The sequence below is a fragment of the Neofelis nebulosa genome, chromosome 6 (assembly GCF_028018385.1).
Source record: "Neofelis nebulosa isolate mNeoNeb1 chromosome 6, mNeoNeb1.pri, whole genome shotgun sequence".
Taxonomy (NCBI): domain Eukaryota; kingdom Metazoa; phylum Chordata; class Mammalia; order Carnivora; family Felidae; genus Neofelis; species Neofelis nebulosa.
This window is the reverse complement of record NC_080787.1, coordinates 75,037,532-75,053,978: the sequence shown is the minus strand read 5'-3', so window position 1 is coordinate 75,053,978 and position 16,447 is coordinate 75,037,532. Positions and strand designations below refer to the sequence as shown.

The window sequence follows — 16,447 nt, the reverse complement described above, 5'->3', positions numbered from 1 at the left end:
TCTAGCTCTGAAAGTCCTAGATGGTATCTTCCAATATAAGGCTATTTAATTTACATTGAAAAATCTTGTTTAGAGTAGCCTCCTTCATTAATGATCTTAGCTAGTTCTCCTGGAGAACTTGCTGCAGCTTCTACATCAGCACTTGCTGCTTCATCTTGCATTTTATGTTTTGAAGACAGCTTCTTTCCTTAAACCTCATGAACCAATATCTGCTAGCTTCATACTTTTCTTCAGGAGCTTCCTCAACTCTCTCAGCCTTCATAGAACTGAAAAGAGTTAGGGCCTTGCTCTGGATTAGGCTTTGGTTTAAGGGAATGTTGGGGCTGGTTTGATCTATCCAGACCACAAAACTTTCTCCATATCAGCAATAGTCCATTTCACTTTCTTATCATTAATGTGTTCACTGGAGTAGCACTTTTAGTTTCCTTCGAGAACTTTTCCTTTGCATTCACAACTTGGCTGTTTGGCACAAAAGGCCTAGCTTTTGGTCTGCCAACCAAAAGCTTCCAACATGCCTTCCTCACTAAGCATAATAATTTCTAGCTTTTGATTTAAAGTGAGAGAAATGTGATTATTCCTTTCACTTGAATACTTAAGAGACTTGTAGGATTATTAATTGGCCTAACTTCAATATTGTTGTGTCTTAAGGAATAAAATGCCCAAGGGGAGGGAGAAAGATGGGAAATGTCCAGTGGAATAGAACACACACAACAGTTATCGATTAAGTTTGCCATCCTATATGGGAGCGGTTGGCATTCCAAAACAACTACAACAGCAACATCAAAGATCACTGGTTAGATATTTTTATTAGGTGACAGATGCTATGCTACACTTGCTATGAACATAGCATAACATACAGACTTGTTGAATCACTATGTTGCACACCTGAAATTAATGTAACATTGTGTGTCAGCTGTATTTTAATTAAAAAATCACTAATTAGAGATAACCATACAAATAAAATGAAAATTAAAAATATTACAAGAATCATTAAAATGTGACAGAGGAATGAAATGAGCAAGTGCTGTTGGAAAAATGACACCAACTTGTTCAATGCAGGGTTGCAACAAACCTTCAAATTATAAAAAATGCAGTATTTGTGAACTGCAATAAAGTGAAGCACAATAAAATGAGGTGTGCCTGTATTTTCCAATTAACACTAATTAATGGCCCTTATGAAAAAAAAAATATAAAAAGGCTCTTAATGGAACAAGCATCAGTTACTCAAAACTCCGTATCTCTAGCAACAAGCCATTTTAGCAATATGATTACAACCATGGGGTTGCACTATGAAGTTAATTCTGTTGTTGAAGGGTGAACTGTCCCATCATTATTGTAAGATGAGTATGTAAGACATCAAGACTTTAGAGTTCACAGAGGAGTTCCAGAAATGTACTTTTTTTGTACCAAATGCTACATTTGTGAAATACATCTATATATAAATGAACATACTCTATTTCAATCTAGAACAAAACAAAACTTAGAAATGGGTAGCCAGGATAGGGTAGAAACAGGATAGGGTAGAAACAGTTTGCCACTTATTAAAACTTTGGTCAAATAATTTAACTTTTCTTAAGGTTTCCTTAGATGTGAAATGGGGCTGATCATAGTTTACAGTTATTGTGAGGATTAAATGAGATGATGTTTTCTTGAGAGAAGAGACTAAGTAAAACAGGCATGTCAGTAGAGGGAGAACATTACCTATTAAGCATTTTCTTTTGTTTCTGTATCAATACCCCAAACTTTTCTGTATCAATACCCCAACAGAAGCTTGTCAATATGGTATCTTAAAAACTAAATGTGATATTTTACCCTATAATCTGCCATCTTTGAAGTCACCTTGTCATTATGGACCCATGCGGAGGTTGCGGTCACCCACAGAAGGACTTTGCTGCTCCCAGGAACAGGCAGCCTGTGGGAGAAGCAGCTTCACACACATAGTTTTGCTTCTCTAGTTGTTTCCATGGAGGAGTAACAGAAATAGGAGCCCCTGCTCTGGTCTGAAGGCAGAGTATTAGAATTCAGGAAGAAGCCTCTCCGCTAGTATAGCTAAGGGGGGTGTCCTGAATAGCATGGCCAAGGGCAGCTGTTTTTCTTCTCTCTTTGACCTGAATATCAAATTTCAGAATTTTTGTCCCAGTTAATATGGATCCTGGTAAGGCCTAGTTTTCACACTATCTGTAACAGGACATCATAGACTTCAGGGCTTTTTTTCACACTGATAAAAAGAACCTGAGAGTTACCATATATACACAGTTGGGATACTGAAAACCTCTGGGTACACCTAGAAACATGGGTTTATTGCAGTTTTGTTTTTCTTCTACAAGGACTTCCCTCCGGTTCTTAAATTTACCTCCAACAGTTTGTTTCTAATGTCAGTGACCTCCTAATTTACTCTCCTAAGCACTTACAGAAGAACTCCTTCAATAATCAGCACAAATCTCTATGTTCTGTATCCAAAATATTTTTCAGCAGAGAAAGAGAATCAGTAGAACCAAAGAACATATGCCAGGAGAATCTGTTACCACTCAAACATTACTACTGGGGTCCAGAATCAATGGGGCCCATAACTCTGAGGTCTAGTTTTAAATAAACAAGTTTGCTTTATTCTTTAGGCATTAGTTCTCAAAGTGTGTCTCCTGCCCACCCCCCAAGCCTCACCAGTGTCCCCTGGGAACTTGTTAGAAATGCCAATTCTTGGGGCGCCTGGGTGGCTCAGTCTGTTAAGCCTCCGACTTGGGCTCAGGTCATGATCTCATGGTTCGTGAATTCAGCTCTGCATTGGCTCTGTGCTGACAGCTCAGAGCCTGGAGCCTGCCTCAGATTCTGTCTCCCTCTCTCTTTGCCCCTCCCCTGCTCTCTCTCTCAAATAAACATTAAAAGAAGAAATGCCAATCCTTAGGTTCCACCCTAGACCTCCTAAATCAATGACTCTGGGTGTAAGGCATTCTGTATTTGAACAAGTCCTCCAGGGATTCTGATGCAACTCAAGGTTGACAACCAGTGCTCTGAGCTAACACTAGTAGGTGAGGGGTTGAGGGGCATTTCTACTTAGATTGGCTGCCTGCAGTGTTTTGCAAATTGAAATTTAGCACAGCTTGGGATCATAGTGTGAACGTACAGTATATGAACTCACCTTTGTCCCTCACACTGCACTTTTTTTTTTAAGTTTATTTTATTTTGAGAGAGACAGAGAGCATAAGCAGGGGAGGGGCAGAGAGAGAGAATCCCAAGCAGGCTCTGTACGGTCAACACAGAGCCCAATGTGGGGCTTGAGCCCACGAAACCATGAGGTCATGACCTGAGTGAAATCAAGACTCAAATGCCTAACTGACCAAGCCACCCAGGCGCCCCCTCACACTGCACTTTTTTTTGGACCAGAAACAAACCACTGTCTTTTTTATGGCTACAACAGTTATGGTCTATAACAGTCAGTCCTCTGTTATGTATCAGAAGAGTTGAACTAGTCAGGGAAGAGGAATGCCATTGGAACCACCAGCACCAAAAAGATGGAGTGGTTCATATGTCATTCCTCTATCATAGCCTGTCGTCCCTAAGCTTCCAGAAAAACCCTCAAAATGTTGTCCTACCGCATTTCCTGAAGAACTAATCAATATGGTTTAAATTTGACATTCTTTGTAGGGCATGCACTTTGGTATAGCAATAAGCTTATTAAATTTAAAAGTTTAGCTTTTTCAAAATTTGAGAAAAATGTGTGTGTGTGTGTGTGTGTACTTAATGTTCCAGGCAAGTAACTTCTTTGCTTGAGGTTTAAGAAACATTAAAATTATCTAAATGAAATTGGCCTATAAACAGGGAATATGTTAAAAATTAGAAGTATTCAAATTTCTCATGTGTCCACTTTTTGCATCTTTGAAGACACATAAATAAGAATTCTGATGTACATCCAGAGGTAGTACCTACCTCTACCTACACAAGTAGGCCATGTTTTATGAATTTGGATTTTGTTTGCTATATAAAGTCTCCATCTGCCTTTCTCTGACTTCCTTGATTTATATGGCTGTTACCAAAAACCCCCACCTCATCAAGGACATACCTGTTGCTGTATAATGTGTTATAAACAGATATAGATATAAACAGTTAAAGATGGTGCCCAGTACTGGGCCATGCAAAATAGTGATGGTGGTGATGATGAGGTAGGGGGTGTGGTGGGTGAAGGAAGTGGTGGTTATGAAATTAGCTACATTTCCAAATGTGTACTCAGGAGAAACATTGTTTTTCAAGGGCTTAGTTCCCATAAAATGCATTACCACTAGGAAACGTACAATTCGATGGGCCATTAAAAATGTAGTGGGCTTGTATAACTTAAATATATTCTTAAAGCTGTGATTATCCCAATGTAATTTTGGCCTTGGACTAGCAATCTCTTAATCAATATAATATTGGTTCTAACACAGCAATCGTAACTTTACCAACTTCCTTGTGGAATTATAATTTTACCAATTTCATTTCTACTCTATTGATAAGCAAGTAAAAAGTTATCTTTCAGTTATGAAATTCTCCCCTTACACTCCTTCGCCTGTTCTCATTTTCAGCTGTGACTTAATTTCTATTTCTGTTTTTAAGTGTTTTTTTTGATTAACTGCAAAGTTTGATAGAGCCAGCAGCATAATTAAATCGGTGTATATTGTCATTTGGGTCTTTCCTGAGCTTGCTGAAAGGTTGCTAGGATACTCTCTTAAAGATACAGTTCTCTTGATTAATTGCAAAACCTGGATTGTCCAAGTAACAGTTTTATTAATTCATAAAAATACAGGTCAGGATTGCATTTAAATTTATAGCAAGATGAGTGGTATATATCTCTGGATGCTTTTAGCTTTACAGAAATGTGTCTAGGTACACTTATAAAGAATGTGTTTTGAATTACAATTTAGTGCTTAAGAATTAGTCACTTTTAGTTAAGGGAGAGTATTCCTTTGTGTTGTACAATGTATATGGGTTTGGGACTGAAAGAACTCTGAACTTTAAATTGCCACTAGGAAATAATCCATGGTGTAATACTGTAGACATCCTACTGTAGTTATTAGGATTATAATTATTGACATATTCAATTCCAAAATTTCATATAAAGTACAATTATTGTTTCTGGTTGATTTAATAAAATAAATCAAGAAACTGATAAACAACTTCATCTATAATAGTTTGATGTGATATGGCCTGTTGTTTCAAAGGTTAAGGATGAGCAAATGGCTTTAAATGGTTGGCATTCTTCCAACAATTGTTTTATAGCTAATAAATCTGAAAATAACTATGACTGAACCTACTCAACTGTCAATCATCCAGTTCATCTATTCATTCACTTAAAAGCCTCCAAACACTTTATGGGGCTTATATTATATACAATGCACTTTAGTAGAAGTCAAAAGTGGATTTTTAGATGACATGAGGCTTTTATTTCAGAACAGCAATTTTTATACTAATATGGAAGATAGATTACACCATTCAAGAATTGCACATAAGAAATAAGAGAACATAAATAACTAGAAAATAATTAACAAACTGGGAATAAGTACATACCCATCATCATTACTTTAAATGTAAATGGTCTAAATGCTCCATTCAATAGATAGTATGCAGGAATGGTTAAAAAATAGACTCAACTATGCTGCTTATAAGAGATTCACTTTAAACCTAAAGACACACACAGATTAAAAAGTGAAAGGATGGAGAAAGATTTTCCGCACAAATGGAAGGAAAAACAAAAGCCAGGATAGCAATACTTAGACAAAATAGAATTTAAAACAAAGACTGTAATAAGAGACAAAGAAGGACATTACATAATGATAAAGGAATCAATCCAACAAGAGGAGGTAACAATTGTAAATATCTACGTACCCAACATTGGAGTACCTAAATACATAAAGCAAATATTAACAGACATAAGGGAAGAAAGTGATGGCAATACAATAGGAGGGGACTTTAACACTTACATCAATGGGTAGATCATCCAGACAGAAAATAAAGAAGTAAACAGTGTTTTTGAAAGACACATTAGACCAGATGGACATAAAAGAGATAGAACATTGCATCAAAAACCACAGAATACACATTCTTTTCAAGTACACATGGAACAGTCTCCAGGATAGACTACATGTTGGGCCACAAAACAAGTCAATAACTTCAAGAAGACTGAAATCATATCATGCATCTTTTCCAACCACAATGGTATGAAATTAGAAATCAGTTACAAGAAAAAAGAAAAAAACAGAAAAAAAAACACAAACAAGTGGAGGCTAGACAGCATGTTAGTGAACAGGCAATGAATAAACAAATCAAAGAGGAAATAGAAAAATACATAGAAACAAATGAAAACACAATGTTCCAAAAACCTTTGGCATGTAGTAAAAGCAGTTCTAAGATGGAATTTATTTATTTATTTATTTATTTATTTATTTTTCCATCCATCCATCCATCCATTCAATTTATTTTTATATGGAAATTTATAGCAATAAAGGCCTACCTCAAGGAACAAGAAAAATCTCAATCTAACCTTGTCCCTAAAGAAATTAGAAAAAGAAGAACAAAGCCCAAAGCCAGTAGGGGAAAAAATGATAATAAAATCAGAGCAGAAATAAATGAAATAAGACTTAAAAAATAGAAAAAAAAAATCAAGGAAAGCAAGAGCTGGTTCTTTGAAAAGATAAAATTGATAAACCTTTAGCCAGACTCATCAAGAAAAATAAGAAAGGACCCAAGTAAATAAAATTAGAAATGAAAGAGAAGTAACACTGACACCCCAGAAACACAAAGGATTGTAAGAGACTACTACAAAAAAATTATATGCCAGCAAATTGGACAACGTGAAAGAAAAAGATACATTCCCAGAAGCATACAATCTAACAACACTGAATCAGGAAGAAATAGAAAATCTGAACAGATCAATTACAAGTAACAACATTGAATCACTAATCAAAAAACTCATAAGAAACAGAAGCCCAGGACCAGATGGATTCACAGGTCAATTATACCAAACACTTAAAGAAGAATTAATACCTATTCTCCTCAAACTAATCCAAAAAATAAGAGGAAAGAAAGCTCCCAAATATATCAACAAATCCTCAATTATCTTCAACAAAATATTAGCAAGCCTAATTTAATAATACGTTAAAAGGACCAGTCACCACAAACAAGTAGAATTTATTCCAGGGATGCAAAGATGTCTCAATATTCACAAATCAATCAATGTGATACACTTCATCAACAAAACAAAGCATAAAAATCATATGATTATTTCAATAGGTGCAGAAAAAAAACATTGACAAAATTCAACATCTGTTCATGATAAAAACTTTCAACAAAGTGGGTGTAAAGGGAACATACCTCAACATTAAAAGACCATATATGACAAACCCACAGCTAACATCATACTCAATTGGGAAAAACTAAGATCCTTTCCTCTGAGATCAGGAACAAGATTAGGATTCCACTCACCACTATTATTCAAGATAGCACTGGAAGTCCTTGCCACAGCAATCAGACACGAAGAAGAAATAAAAGGCACCTATGTTGCTAAGGAAGAAGTTAAATTCTCACTATTTCAGATGACATTATTTCATACAGAGAAAACCCTAAAGACTTCACCAAAAAAACCCATTAGAAGTTATAAATGAATTCAGTAAAGTTGAAGGATACAAAATTAAAAAAAAAATACCTGGAAATCAGTAGTGTTTCTATACACTAATAACAAAGTAGCAAAAAGAGAAATTAAGAAAAAAATTCCATTTACAATTGCACCAAAAAGAATACTTAGGAATAAACTTGACAAACGAGGTGAAAGATTTGTACTCTGAAACCTATAAAACACTGATGAAAAAAACTGAAGATGACAGAAATGGAAAGATATTCCATGCTGATATATTGAAAGAATTAATATTGTTAAAATGTCCATACTACCCAAAGCAATCTAAAGATTCAGTGCAATCCCTATCAAAATACCAATGATCTTTTTCACAGAACCAGAATAGTCCTGAAATTTGTGTGGAATCACAACAGACTCCAAACAGCCAAAGTAATCGAGAAGAACAAAGCTGGAAGTTCCACAATTCTAGATTTCAAGACAATACAAAGCTGTAGTAATCAAAACAGTATGATACTAGCACAAAAATAGACACATAGATCAATAGAACAGAATAGAAAGCCCAGAAATAAATCCACATGTATATAGTCGATTAATCTATGACAAAGAAGCAAGAATATACAATGAGGAAAAGACTGTCTCTTCAATAAATAGTGCTGGGAATATTGGACAGCTACATGCAAAAGAATGAAAGTGGACCACTTTTCTACACCATACACAAATAGATTAAGGACCTAAATGGGAGACCCGAAACCATAAAACTCCTAAAAGAAAACACAGGCAGTAATTTCTTTGACATTGTCCATAGAAATATTTGTTTTTAGGTAAATCTCCTCAGGCAAGGGAAACTAAAGCAAAAATAAACTACTGGAACTGCACCAAAATGAAGTTTTTGCACAGCAAAGAAAACTATTAACAAAATGAAAAGGCAACCTACTGAAAGGAAGAAGATACTTGCAGATGATATATTTGATAAGGAGTTAATACTCAAAATATATAAATAACTTACACAACTCAACACCAAAAAATGATCTGATTGTTTTCCAAAGAAGGCATACAGATAGCCAACAGGCACATGAAAAGATGCTCATCATTAATCATCAGAGAAATGTAAATCAAAACCACAATGAGATATCATCTTACACCTGTTAGAATGGTAAAATCAAAAAGACAAGAAATAACAGGTGTTGGCAAAAATTTTGAGAGAAGGGGCCCCATGTGCACTGTTGGTGGGAATGTAAATTGGTGCAGCCACTGTGAAAAACAGTATGGAGGTTTCTCAAAATTTTTAAAATAGAAATACCATATGATCCAATAATTCCACTCTTGGGTATTTACCTAAATAAAACAAAAACACCAATTAGGGAAGATATATGTACCCCTATGTTTACTGCAGCATCATTTGCAATAGCCAAGATATGGAAACAACCTAAGTGTCCATCAATTGATAAATGGATAAAGGAGATGTGAATAAATAAATAAATAAATAAACAAATAAATAAATATTACTCAACTATAAGATTTAATAAGAATGAAATCCTGCCGTTTGCAACAACATGAATAGACCCAGATGGTTTTATGCTAAGTGAAATAGGAGAAAGACAAATACTGTATGATTGCATTTATATGTGGAATCTAAAAACAAGGGAACAAACAAACAAACACAAAGCAGAAACAGACTCATAGAAACAGATAACTAGTAGTTGCCAGAGGAAAAGGGGATAGGGGAATTGGCAAAATGGGTGAAAGGGAGTGGGAGACATAGGCTTCCAGTTATGAAATGAATAAATCACAGGGATGGAAGGTACAGCAGAGGGAATTTAGTCAATGGTATTGTAATAGTGTTGTATGGTGACAAATGGTGAGCATAGGGTAACTTGTAAACTTGTTCAATCATCATGTGCACCTGAAATGTAACTGTGTGTCAACTATATTTAAATTAAAAAAAAAAAAAAAGAATTGAAGAGTAATGGTACAAAATGGTAATGTAGATTCCTTCTGACTTTGTTCCTTCTCATAAAAGAACAAGCAACAACTACTCATGGACAAGACACCAATGAGACAATCTAGAAACACAGGAATGAGGCTGAGGCACCCCTCCTCCCATCATACACACCACAGAAATTGAGACAGACTGCATTAGAAGGGTCAGAAGAACAGCTACACTTCCCCACTGTGTGAAGAGAGAGCCCAAGAAGTACATCCAGAACCTTCAGCATTGTGGATCATTTTGTGGGAGCCCTTACTCTGGTTTCGTCCCATGGAGATCACAGGGCAATCTGCTGGGCTCAACTACTAAGAATCAAATTGTGATGAACAAGTGGGGAGGGGCTTCTAATAATCGGCACTCATATCTGGGTAGACAGAGTTCCCATTAGCACAGCTGAAATAGTAATCCCAAAGAGCAGTTCTGCTCATCTGCAAACCAAGTCAGGGAAGGGGGCAGTCTGACCAGGGAACTCAGTAGGGTGCAGGTCTCCCTAATTTGGGTCCCCAAACAAGGATTTTTGCTGTAGCCTGGCCTTCTCCCGCTCAGCAGAGGTACTGAGTCATAGCCCCATCTGTTGTAAATTGGGGCTCCCGGCTCCCAGCTCTCCCTAGCAGAAAACCTGTTCAAGAAAATTTAGGAGTTGGTGGAGTGGGCCTTCCTAGGCTTCCCTAGCGAAGAGCCTGTGTTATAGCCCCACTTGCTGCGGAGCATGGCCCACAGCCCCATCCAACAGGAAGGGTTGGCAGGAACACTGTGTAACCCAGCAACTCTGGAGCTAAGAGGTGGATGAACAGAGCTAATGGTCCCCAGAGTAAAGCCAGTGGTCCTGTTCTGCCAGGGAACTTGGGGCACAGGATGGCGTAAGTCAAGATCACAAACAAAGAGCATTAGTGGCCTTATACCTGCTTCATTTGCTGCACCTGGACAGGGAAATAATTCATAGCCTCACCTGTTAGCAACAGGTGGGTACTGCCTCAGTCCACCTGACCAGGGAAACTTACCAGATCACATGAGAAGCTGTGTAGCCCATCCAACAGCCCGGCTTATAGTAACACTTGAACAGAAAGCACAGCCTGTGACTTTCCTTGCCTACAAAGCAAAACCAGTAGTGGCTTCACCAGACCAGGTATTCAATGTACACTCTTGCTTTCTTTGGGTCCCCAAACAATGAGTTGTGCAGACCTGGGTCCTATCCTGCTGCCCTGTTTACTGCTGAGTATAATACTCAGTCATGACTGTCTACTAAACCTGAGTAGAGAGTCTAGGCAATAGCAGAGCCCATCCTACAACCTCAGTTGGGAAGGGAATCAAGCCAGCAGTCCCAGCAGCTATTCTGAGTATCACACCCCTGACCTCAGAGTGTAAACACTTACCTTGCCCCAAATTAGACCCTAATAGCAGGTCCCATCTGCCCCAGGACATTGCCAGCAGACATGTCCAGAAACCCAGACCGAGCTGGCTGGTAAGGAGCTGTCTCTGCTATAGTGAACCTATAAAGTCTGGAAGTAAAGACAACTTACCCGAATGTAGAGATACCAACATATGAATTAAGGATCATGACAAATCAGGTAAATATAACCCCACGAAAGGAAACTCATAAAGCTCTAATAATTGATCCTAATGAAGTGGAGGTCTATGGACCGTGACAAATTCAGAATAATCCTCTTAAAGAAGTTTAGTGAACTACAAGAACACACAGAAAACTAAAGAAGATTAGGAAAACAATGCATAAATAATATGAGAAGTCCAACAAAGAAATAAAAAATATATTAAAAAACCCAATTCCTAGAGCTGTAAAATATAATAACTGAAGAATTCAATACAGAGCTTCAAAGGCAGACTTGGCCATGCAGAAGAAGGAATGAGTGATCTGGAAGATAAGACTTTTGAAATTATCCAGTCAGGGGAATAAAAAGAAAAAAAAAAAAGAAAAGAAATGAAGAATGCCTCTGGGAATTATAGGACACAATAAAAAGAAACAATATCCACATAATGGGAATTCAGAAGGAGAAGAGAAAGGGACAGAAAATACATTTAAAGCAATAATGATTGTAAACTCAAAGAATTAAAAATAGAACTATCATATGATTCAGTAATTCCACTTCTGGGAATATATTAGGAGGAAACAACACTAACTTGAAGTGATATCTGCTTTCTCATGTTTATAGCAGCATTATTTACAATCACCAAGATATGGAAACAATCTAAGTGTTCACTTACAAATAAAGTAATTGTGGTATATACATACGAGAATGGAATATTATTCTGCCATAAAAAATGAGAAAATCTTTCCAATTGTGAAAACATTAATGGACTTTAAGATCATTTTGTTAAGTGAAATAAGTCAGACAAAAAAAGAGATAAATACTGTATGAACTAATTTATGTCTGGAATCTAAAAAGATAAAAAAAAAAAAAAAACCTTGTAGAAAAAATGATCAGATTTGTGGTTACCAGAGGCAGGTGGTGGGGTGGGTGGAGGAATTGGAGAAAGTTGGTGAAAAGGTACAAACTTCCAGTTATAAGATAAATAAGAACTCGGGATGTAAATGTACATAATGGCTATAGTTAACACTGCTGTATGATATGTAGGAAAATTAAGAGAGTAAATCCTAAGAGTTCTTATTATAAGAAAAATATTTTCTTTTTTTCCTTCTTCTTTCTAGTGTATCTTTAGGATATAATGGGTGGTAACTAAACCTATTGCAGTAATTATTTTACAATATGTATAAGCCAAACTGTTATGCTGTACACCTTAAACTTATACAGTATGTATGTTAATTATATCTCAATAAAGCTAGAAAAATGAGAGAATCAATGAAAATACACTATAGATTAATTGTAGAGTTATTTGTGAGAGATAATTGGTAAGTACTTGGTTATCAATTAGATATGGAGGACAGAAGAGGGGGGACACAGGAGGCTGAGGAGGTGACAATGACAGACTGAAAGGAGACTCTGAAGACAGATTTGGAAGGTAGAGGGTGAGACGAAAAGCTCCTTCAGAAGCCTATTGAGTTTGTTTTGGGACGTCCAAAAGGACAGGTTGAACCAACAAAGGGAAGATCTACACCAGAGATACTGATTTGGGACTCAGTCACATATGTATGGAATTTGTAGCCATAGGTCTGCACAGGGTTACCCAGTGTGTAAAAAAAAAAAAAAAAAAAAAGTGTAAATGGAAGTAAATCAATAATAGCAGAGATGATCATGTCACTTTTCCTAAAGATCATTGCTCACTTTGAGTTTAATAAATATCTGAAATATACAATTGATGAAGTTGCTGGGTCTTTATCCCTCCTTTCCTACCTTCAAATCTTTCAGAGTAAGAAGCGTACCTTAAAAAAAAATAGGAGAGGCTATCAGTTGTTAAACATTTTTAAGAAGAAGAAATAAGTTCATTGAGAAAATAGACAATACAGATAAGCAAAATAACACAAAGTTACCCTATAGTTCTACCACTCATTTGAAATGCCAATTTTGGTGTGTGTGTGTGTGTGTGTGTGTGTCAATTTTTGGACTTTGCATCTTGTTCCAATCTGCCTTTTCCCAGATCTTACTGTCACATCTTTTTTTTTAAAAAAAATTAAACGTGGGGTGCCTGAGTGGCTGAACTGGTTAAGCATCCAACTTCGGCTCAGGTCACGATCTTATGGATGTGAGTTCAAACCTCACAACAGGCTCTGTGCTGAGAGTGCAGAGCCTGCTTGGGATTCTTTCTCTCTTCCTCTCTCTCTGCTCCTCCCAAACTTGTTTTCTCTCCTCTCTCTCTGTCTCAAAATAAATAAATAAACTTTAAAATGTAAACATTTTGAACATTCCATGGTTCAAACACCAAATGATATTAAAAAGGTATATAGTGAATTCTTTTTCCTTTCCTTGTCCCTAAACAGTTACACATGCACACACGTGAGAATCCTTCCAGAATTTATGCCAATGCAAGCAATATGAATTCTTATTCTTCCTCTTTAGTAAATGAAAGGTATATACTATTGTGTAACTTGATTTATGTTACACTCAATATATACCTTGGAAATTATGACATTATTTCTACATGTGAACTTGACTACCTATAGTACCCAGTTATTTAATCAAACACCAATCAAGAGAACATCACATGAAGATGGAGGTAGATATTGAAGTGAAGGCCACAGCTAAGGAATGGGAATAATTGCTGGAAACCACTAGAAGCTGCGGGAAAAGCATGAAACAGATCATTCACAGGGCTCCAGAGGGAATGCGGCACTGCCAACACCTTGATTCCAGACTTCCCTCTCTTAGAACAGTGGAAGAATACATTTCTGTTGTTTTAATTTTTGTTATTATTATTATTACTTTGAGAGAGACAGACACAGAAAGAGAGTGCGGGCAGGGCAGAGGCAGAGAGAGAGGGAGACACAGAATCCGAAGCAGGCTCCAGGCTTCGACCTGTCAGCACAGAGCCTGACATGGGGCACACACTCACGAGCTAGGAGATCATGACCCGAGCCAAAGTCAGACACTTAACTGACTGAGCCACCCAGGCACCCCAGATCTCTGTTATTTTAAAGCCAGTTTGTGGTGATTTGTTGTAGCAGCCCTGAAAAATTAATACGATGATGTTTTCATATCATTATACAGAAAGTATCCTCACTTTAAAAAAAATAGCTTCATGCTATTCCATTGTTATGGATATCCAAAATTAATATATCGGTCTTCTATTGATGGACACTTGGGTTGCCTCCATTCTTGGCTATTATAAACAATGCTCTGTTGAATGGCTTTGTACATCAATTTTACATATATCTGTAGGACAGATTCCCAGAAGTAGAATTGATGGGCCAGAAGGTATACCATTTGTTATTTTGACAGTCACTACAATATTATCTTCCGTTGTTTTAACCAATTTATCCATTCATAAGCAATACTAGTGCCCTTCTGATAGATATCTCAATACAGTTTTTATTTGTGATTTCCCTTATTAAGTGTTGGGATTGTGTTTAAAAGCCGTTTACATTTCTGAACTGCCTGTTCATATTCTTTTCCCATTTTTCTGTTAGGTTATTAATCTTTATTTCTAGGATTTATTTCTACATTGGAGATATCAGCCCTTTATCTGTTGGATGACTTGGAAACATTTCCCAATTTGTCGCTTTTGATTTTGCTTTAGGTTATTAATCTTTATTTCTAGGATTTATTTCTACATTGGAGATATCAGACTTTTACCTGTTGTATGACTTGGAAACAATTCCCAATTCGTCACCTTTGATTTTGCTTGTGTTTTTCTTTTCACCATGCATAATTTATTTTTATGCAAAATTTATCATTTATTTTGAATCATTATAGGGTTATAAAATAATTCTTTATTTTAATCTAATAATTCTTTTAATTTTCTGTAGAATTTATATTTGTGTATACTATGAGATACAGTTTCAACCTAATTTTTTCCCAATGGCTATCCAATTGTCTTGACACTATTTGTTAAAAATCCACTTTTAAACTTTGATTTGAAATTCCACCCTTATCGCAAATGAAATTATTTTATGTATTTGGACCTATTGCTGGAATTTCTATTGTTTTCCTTTGATTATCTATTTATGGGCTAATATTAATTACACTGTTCAATGTTTTTTAAGTTTATTTATTTTGAGAGAGAGAGCTCACACACAAGAGTGAGCAGGGAGGGCAGAGAGAGAGGGAGAGATAGAATCCCAGGCAGGCTCCATGTTGTCAGCACAGAGCCTAATGTAGGGCTCGATCCCACAAACCGTGCGTGAGGTCATGACCTGAGCTGAAATCAGGAGTTGGAAGCTTAACTGACTCAGCAACCCAGGGCTCCGCTACACTGTTTCAATTTTTGAAACTATAAAATAAATACATCTAGTGATATATCTAAGTAGTACTAAACCTTTTACTTCACATCTCATGTTTTTCAGAGTTTTTCTTGATACATGTTTTTTCGCCTTACAAACTTTAGAATCATTTTGTCTAGTTTTTAAAAAATGTTTTTGTGTTTTAAAAGATACTTCTATAATTGGCTGACATCTCAAAATATGTGTTTCCCTTTGTTCAGTTCTTCTGTATCCTTCAGTGATATTTTAAAGTGTTGTTATTGTTTTGTATATTCTTACACATTTCTTGTTAAGTTCATCCCCAGTTGTTTAAGTTTTTGTTGCTATTGTAAATAGTAACTTTACTTTCATCATATATATATTTTTTCTGATTACTATTTGTATATGTGAAGCTATTTTTTTTTTTTTTCAGTTTTCCATTGGATAGTTTTAGCTGTTGGTTTCCATTTCTCTTGTCTCTACCTTCTTTCTCTTGGTTGATTCCATTTTCTCTTTCCTCTAGTACAGTATTCTATGTAATAGTAGTGATAGTGATCATAATTGTTTTATATATAATTTTTGGTGGGGATGCTTCTATTTTTTCCCTTTTTTAAAAAATAATTTTTGAAGTTTATTTATTTATTTTGAGAGAGAGAGAGAGAGAGAGTGAGAGTGGTGGAGGGGCAGAAAGAGAAGGAAGGAGAGAGAAAGGAAATGAGAGAGAATCCTAAGCAGGCTAACTGCTGTCAGTGCAGAGCCAGATGTGGGGCTCAATCTCAGGAACCATGAGATCATGACCTGAGCCGAAACCAAGAGTCGGACGCTTAACCGACTGAGCCACCCAGGCACCCCCTATTTTTTCCCTTTTAAGCATGATGACTTAGGCCTGAGACAGATTTATCATGTTAAGCAAATAATAATTTTTTCCAATTTTATTTAGTATTTATAACCAAGAATGGCTGTTGGGGCACCTGGGCAGCTCAGTGGGTTGAATGACCCAACTCTTGATTTCAGCTCAGGCCATGATCTCCTGATCATGAGACTGAGCCCT

At 36.4% G+C, this 16,447-nt stretch overlaps 1 long non-coding RNA gene across 1 annotated transcript in view; it reads right to left on the bottom strand.

The window, feature by feature from the left end:
• Window positions 1–16,447, bottom strand: part of LOC131514473 (uncharacterized) — a 103,916-nt gene that overhangs the window by 22,096 nt on the left and 65,373 nt on the right. Inside the window, exon 2 of the long non-coding RNA XR_009263085.1 lies at window positions 1,813–1,912. This is a non-coding gene — a long non-coding RNA (uncharacterized LOC131514473). The remainder of the gene's footprint in view (window positions 1–1,812; window positions 1,913–16,447) is intronic.